An 8,157-nucleotide genomic window follows, 5' to 3' on the forward strand; every position below is an offset into this window, starting at 1 on the left:
CAAAAAGTGCGACTAACCAGATATATAGACAGAATAGAAACACAGCAATATCTCACACACACACACACACACACACACACACACACATATATATATATATCAAGTAAATATAATAAACACTACATATGAAAAACAAGGTTAAATAAGTAGTTTGCAGGCTGCAAATAGGCTTCCCAACATAGATGTAGCAAATGTTCAGTTTGGTCTTCATTGTGGGTTCCCTAACTATTAGAGTGGGGACTTTTTCAGACTCTGTTGCCTGACTTTGAATCCCTTTCTCCTAGCTGGACTTCCTTGTTTAGACTGAATGGTAGAGCACGCAGTAGTACTGCTGAGACTTGATGTTCCAGGGTACCATGGGGGACCTTCCCTTCTCTGAGAGAAAAAGAAGGTGGGGATGGCAGGTTTGAGGGTGAGACTAGGAGGTAAGGAGGAGGGGCACTATGATCAGAATGTAAAGTTAACATATAAATATAGTAACTTAAAATTAGTAATTAAAAATATATAAAAGCAACCACTCACTATATTCTAATAACTAAGTAGATGACTTAGATGTTCTTAATGTTCATGTTGCTTCAGCTTCTGGAATATATATGTACCCAATGAATGTAATTCTTGGGCATCCTCTGTAAACTTTAGGTCCAGTTCTTCCTCCCAGGCTCATGCTCACAGAAATACTTCTGATACTCAAAATATATTTACAAATACCTTGGACCTATAGCTAGATTCTTCTCTGACTAGAGGCATAACATTTGATAACCTATTTATTTTAATCTACATTTTGCCACATTGTTGATTACCCATTCTCAGGTATCATACATCGCATCTTCCTGCATGGATCTCTCACCTGTCTCTATCTCAGAATTCTTTCTCTTCCCAGTTGCCCCACTTCCCTTCTCCTGCCTAATCTATAGGTCATAGGCTTTATAATTGACAAGAGATGAATTCATACAATTCACAAGATATTCTCTCTACAATTTTTTATAAGACTATACTTTTTTACCTTGTTTAACTCATTAATCCACACTCAGTACTTCATGCTATTCTAAATATGCATAATGAAACACCACTTCAACAACATTCACTTGTTACCATATCATGATTATAAATCTTATGACGGGATTAAAATTGTTTCCATCATTTCATTATTATCCTATGGGGGTGTAATTCCCTTCAACTCCTTCAGTACTCTCCCTAGCTCTTCCATAGGGCCACGGGGGTGTCAATGCACACTCTTAGAGCCAAAACGAAGGGGGGATGGGGTCAAGAGCTATTGGAGGGGGAACTAGGAAGGGGGAATAATTTGGCATGTATCTAAATGAAACAATTTTTAAAAACTGTTGAAAAATATCCTGGCATTCAAAGTGCTAGGTATTTTTCATAGATACAATTTGTTTTTATATTAGATGTGAGTTATATTTGTTTTTATGTGCATTATATACTGACAAGATAGAAAAATTGTATTGTTTCAAAAACTTTAAAGTTAATATAGTTAAAAAAAAGTGGGATTTACATTATTTTTTAAATATTTACCAAAAGCATTTTCTGTATTTGTTTCTAACCATATTTAATGCAAAAGGAAAATAAAACCAATTTCTTAACTCTGGTATTTACACTGCATAATAATATCTTAGGGAAGCGGAGATGGTGCAGTAGGTAAAGTGCTTATCTCCAGACTTGAAGATCTGAGTTCAGATCTCTAGCATCAAGTCCAAGGCTGGACACACCAGCACATAGTGGTACTCAAGGAGATTTTGAAAGACAGATCCTGGGACTGGTCAGTGATGATGATCAAAACAGCAAGCACAGTTCAGTGAGAGACTTCGCCTCTTAAAATAAGGCAGTTTGATAAATGAAATCACTTGATATCGACCACTGGTCTTTGTAAACACATGTATATGCATACAAGTATACAACACACACACACACACACACACACACACACACACACACACACTTAAAAATGGCTCATTTTTGATAGGATTGCAGAAAGGCAATCTTAGTTTTCTAAAAGTAGTATTCTAATAAGACATTGGTTTTTGTTTCTTTGTTTGATTGTTTTGTGAATTAGCAGCTAGTAATTCTGGACATCAAACCACTTTCAAGTCTTCAACATTTGATATAACTCATTTCTTAAGTTAATCTGAGTTTTTCTCATCTCTATTCACATAATTTCAGGGGTTATAGTATAATCTTTGGGCCATCTGGACCTGGTTTTGGTCATTCACTGGAAGACAGGTCTATTTTGGAAATTATGTTTGGAGCTGATATGAACATAGATCTATGAAAACCACATGCTTTTTTAAAAGATCTTATGGAAGACCATAACTCAATTTTCATTTAATCAATATACTTATAAAATTTTATGTGGTCAAAGCAATTCATATGGGAGCTACCAAAAATATTGATACACTGATGTATTCTGCATTCTGAGAGAAAAGAGAAAAATCTAACATTTCACATAGACTAGTTAATTCATCATCTAATATTAATGTGAAATACATAATTTTGACAATATCTTGGTTGAAAATAACTCAGTATTATGTATGATTGGTTGTTGAATATGATAATTTGGTACATGAGACACTCAATGTGATTCATTTTGTAATTTGCAAATTTGACATACTGCGCAGAAAAAAATACATCTTTACTTAGAAATGAAGCCAAAGTGGTTATTAATCACCAAGTTTCATTCACAAAATCACTGGGAATAACTCTTATTTGTAGACATTTCTTATTTTGTTTCAGACTCCTTTGATAAATTATGTAAATTAAGCTGCACAATTGTGGAATAGCTGTAGTCTACATTAAAGTTACATTATTATTTAAAAAAATTACTTCCTTGTTACCAATAGTGTTTTAGATATGAAAAGAAAACTTTACAGAATGAATTTCTCCATCCAAATCTCGAAAAAGTAAGACAAATAAAGTCCTTGTTTTCATGTTATAAAGTGCACTTTCCTTTTTGGGAAGGATAGTAAGATTAACATCTGTATATTATGCATTGCTTTCTTAACAACTTTAAATTTTCTCTCAAAAATACCTAAATTGATATACTCAAATCTAAGTTCATATAAACATCCTAACAACATTGTGAAAAGCTTCTGATTTTTCTTGTCTTCCTGGGAGAATGAGAACTCTAAGATATTAATAATATATTATTGTTATAGTCTTCCTGCTGCATTTAGGAAGGTGCTTTGTAGGGATCCTCTAAGATACACAGCTTGAATATTTATATACGAAGTAGAATGACATTTCAGCTGTCATGTCTGGATGATAAACATCAGTTCTATCTTATGCGTAAGTGTCTCAGCATTTAATATCTGCAAACCACACAGCAAATTTCACAAGCTCAGCTCATGTTCTTGCTTCATGAAACAATAGGGTGCTTTGTCCCAGAGCCTTTGCTATGTACACATTCATCAAATTATGATTAGCTGAGGTCAAGCTTGCAGCTACAAATAACATCCACAGCGTTTGATAAATAATGTAATAAAATATCATTAAGTGCTCTAGCAAATGGATGATCTACTTTCCTCCCTTCTGTTGATCAGTTATGATCTTTAGGGCTGCACAAATCTCAGTACAGCTTGAGCAATAATGGGCTTGTTATTGAATCTATTAACTTTACATTTTCCCACTTTATTGCACACTCTAGATAAAACAACCAAATGACAGCATTTACAAACAATGTCAGTGAGCATTGGGTAAACAGATCTTTATTGTGCCTCTTCTCAAGCTGGTTTTTTAAATATAGCTCATAGAATTGTTTGTAAATACAAAAAATACAAAAAGTACAAAAAAAAAAAAAACAACCTTAGTTTAAGTTTCTCCATAGTCTCTTGCAGAGGAAAATCAACATGACTTTTTATAAATATTTCACTTTTATTTCTAGATAACTACTATGTAAATGGATATCAAATGTGTATATGCATATTCAGGGGCATACCTTTATAACTGTATTTAAATAACACTGATAATAAAACGAAGGTACATAGAACATTAAGGTCAGATGTCTACAGTCATTTTGTAAGAGAGGAGTACTTGTATATAAGAATGTCACATATTGTTATTGTTGTGGGATGAAAATATTGATATACATAAACAAAAAACATGAAGTTATATTGAGGTGATGATGCTTGCCCAAAGAGCAATAGCTTATCTAACTGAAACTCCAATTCCAGGCAAAGAAAATTTCTCTTAACTTGTTGGTAAGAGGAGTCCATGGGACTCTCAAAATAATATAGCATTTTGATTTCAATTTCCTGGAGTTGCCTCCCAGAAAATGAAGGTAAGATCTTATTGCTGAGACAACAGGACATAGGACTTGGAAGATTTCAGCTTCAACTGACCTGGAAGCAGCCTCCTGATATTTATCACTAATGTATCAGAAGGTGCTATGCAAGCTGCCAAGGGATAAATGCAGTGAATAGCACCACCCATCAGTAAGGCTATCAACTAACACAATACCCACAATGACAAGATAGTCCCAAAGATATAATAGTGGCACTTCTGTCTCAGAATAAACCAACAACAATATACTTTAACTTATTTCCTGGTACTTTACACCCTAGACTGCCAGCTGCCCAACCTTACTTGCCCTTGGGGGTTAGGGATGAGGTGGCAGGGAATCAATGTCTCATACTCCAGAGCAGGTGACAACAACGCCACAGCAAGATCATAAGTACACTGCAGCAAGCTCATTTATTAATTCTTGTGAAGTGCCCTTTACTCCCTCCCCCTGTCTAGCATTGGTCCCAAGCAACATGTTTTCCAAGTGGCAGTTCCTGATTGGATGTCATTGTTTGCATCACCAATCATTCAGCTCTCAGGTAGTCTTCAATTGGGTCCTCATACGGAAGTTGCCTCCTTGGCTGTCCATCCCCAGCGTTGATAATGAGGCAGCCACCTCTTAGTAAATGAAGCCTGCCTTTCCTCCTACAATTGCCTACTCAACAAGAATGAATCCATGTCTGGTAATGCAAAAATAGCCAACAATTCATAGACCCTGTAGAAGAACCTCCTTCAGTGAATTACTTCACCCACATTTAACCACATTTAAATAATTACCCTCACATACTTATCAGAGATAAATGTAACTTTCACTTTTCATCAAGAGTAAATTTTTCAGCAGATAGAAATTATTTTACAAAGTCAAAGCTTGTTAAACTTCAAACGACAGGTGACTGTGGATTGCCCAGGCCCAAAAGATATATTTACATCTCGTCCCTAAGCCTAAAGATAAGATTGTCATCGAAAATGGGGAAGAATGTTGTAACTTCCAGAGAACCAGCATGTCAAGCCTGAGCAATGGCAAAAATAGTTTATGTGCTAACATAGATAGAGGATAAATGCAAGGCCATTTCTGTAGAAGAAGGGAGATCAAATTTCTACTTTTAAAACTACAACTTCATGTTTAATAGAGTACTACTTTATGATTCATTATTGTTAGAGTTATCACTAGGTACTAACCACTACTCCATCCCATTGTAATTTCTCAAATAAATATAAATTTATCAGCTGATTCAGCTGTTCAATATCTAAAACTATACACAAAAGAAACTGGTTTTAGAGCCCGATGATACATGCCTTTAATCTAAGCACTATGGAAGTAAGGATAGGTAGATATCAGCAAGTTTAAGGCCAACATCATCTACACAGGGTCCCAAGCAGGCCAGAGCTACAGAGTAAGACTCTGTCCAGAGAAAACATATAGTCAAATTGTTTCCTCCAAGAGTTATTTTCATGTCCATGGCCCAGGTTCATATCAGTATACTTCATAATAGTCAGTAGTTGGAAGTAAATAAATAAAGCAGATGAATATTAAGTAAAATATAATATATAGAACCAAAGAATATTATTTAAGATATAAGGGAAATCTCAAGAGTTTGCTTCAGTCTAGCTGGACATTACATGCCATGTACAATGTGAAATGCACTTTTCACGAGTGGAGATGCATATATGAAGTAACTAAAAGAGTAAAATCCATAGAGATAGAAAGCAAGTAGATATGATGGGAGGCTGAGGCAGGAGAATTGATTACATATTCACTGGAGGCTACAAATGAGATCCTTTTTCAAGTATAAAAGAGAAGACAAAAAGAGAGTTGAAAGAAAGAAAAGGAGAGGATGAAAAGAGGAGGGAAGGAAGAGAAGAAGGAATGATGGATACACAGGGTTCATGGGGAGGAGAAAAAAAGCTCAAAACAGGAAATCTTAAAAAAAATTATAAGTAGAAAATGCTGACTCCCACCAAACTATATGGATGATTCGCAGTTGTCTTTTGATGTACTATTGGGTTGTGTTTATGCTTATCATGTATAATGAGGACTTCTCCACACTTATTCACCCATAAGTATTCATTGTATGTTGATCAATTTTCTAGAAGCAGGAAGTATGACAATGCACAGAAATGTCTTTAAATTGTAAGTTAAACATTATATAAATATTTATATTATATATAAAGCATCAAATTATATTCTAACATGCTTCTCTGTATTATTTTATGTAATATAATATGTTATTACTATTAAATTACATATTAATATATTTTATATACATATTAATACTTTATATTTTGCCAAAGTATACATATTCATTCATATATTTAGGGGGAAAGGATCAGTTAATACAGACATGCAATTTCATTATCATATATCATTTTATTATCTTCCTCAATGTAATATAAATTTTATTCTATTACAGAGTTTGAACAAAAGACATTATGATAAATATCTTCATTGATTTCATTATTTTCCACATAGTAGCATTATTATGACATGAATTACTAGATAGCATATGTTTCTATTTTTTCCCTATATGCTTCATATGCAGAGTCATTGCTAATATTTTATTATTTAGCTTAACTTACAGAATTTAGAACATAAAAATACTTCTAACTGATGCATACACAGTTTAGTTTGTTAGCTCATCCAGTAAGACAAACTCTAATTTAATGAAAATTATGAAGTAGTTCTGCCTATAGAGTTTTCTCTTCCTTGTGTGAAATACTTGAAACATTAGGAAACAGATATTCACTCTGTTAACTCTTTGAAAAAAATATGAGACTGGAGAGATAACTTAGTGAGTAAGGACCACTGCACACAAAGCCTGACACATGAGTTGTCAAATGATAGGAGGAGAGAATGTATTCATACCAGATTTGCTCTGATCACCAAACTCAAGCCTGGAATGCACACAATCTGGTATGTGCTCAAACTGAAACCCACAAATACAGAGGCTTATAAACTCTCTCTCTCTCTCTCTCTATATATATATATATATATAATGTGTATGCATTATGTATGTATGTATGTTAGTTATTTTAAGAAAATAAAACTAGCAGAGTTTCTTTTCTATTCAACATTTGCCTGTCTTCTAGGTCTAGGTGATCTGAAAGGTCTTTTCCTACTGCTCAATAATAGAACAATACAGATTTTTGTTCGTATGCTCATCATATGCTCTCTTTTCTCCTTTGTTAGCTCTCAGAATGAATATTTAAGTGTCCTATTTTTTTCTTGTATTCCATATTTCTATTCTTCTCTGTACAAAGCTGCTTGAAGCAGAGACCCTATAACTATTGGCTTCCTTCTATTAAACAAGCCATCTCTCGTGCTTTCCCATTTCATTTAAGAGAAGTGAAAATTGGCAGAATGTTTTTCATAACTAAGAGATAAAGCCTGGCAATAGAGTGTTCTAAACATAAGAACTATCTAAGGAAAGTTGATTATCACTTCTAGAATTAAAAATGAGGTTTCCCCCTTAGTTATCACATGGTAACATTTATTTTTTTGCATAAGGTGGCAATATCTATTATGAAATAGTATACTAGTATACTATTAGTATACTATATTATATCTAGTATACTATAATAGAATATCCACTGTACAAGAATCTCCCACCTTATCTGTGCCTAATTAACCAAACTAGTGTTATTTTATTAACCTCAATAAATGATATCAGCAGTTGCAACATGCCTTCACAAGATGCACAACTGACAGGAACTACTTTTCGAAAAGTTCTGTAGAAGGCCTCCACTCTGAATTCAGAAACTCCTTTTAGAGTTGATCTGTAAGATATCCTATTCATGACACAATATCGGGAACAAGGATCTATGACTAGACAGATCATATACTGTCTACTGTCATAATTTTGTTCA

The sequence above is a fragment of the Grammomys surdaster genome, unplaced genomic scaffold, assembly GCF_004785775.1.
Source record: "Grammomys surdaster isolate TR1022 unplaced genomic scaffold, NIH_TR_1.0 958, whole genome shotgun sequence".
Lineage (NCBI taxonomy): Eukaryota > Metazoa > Chordata > Mammalia > Rodentia > Muridae > Grammomys > Grammomys surdaster.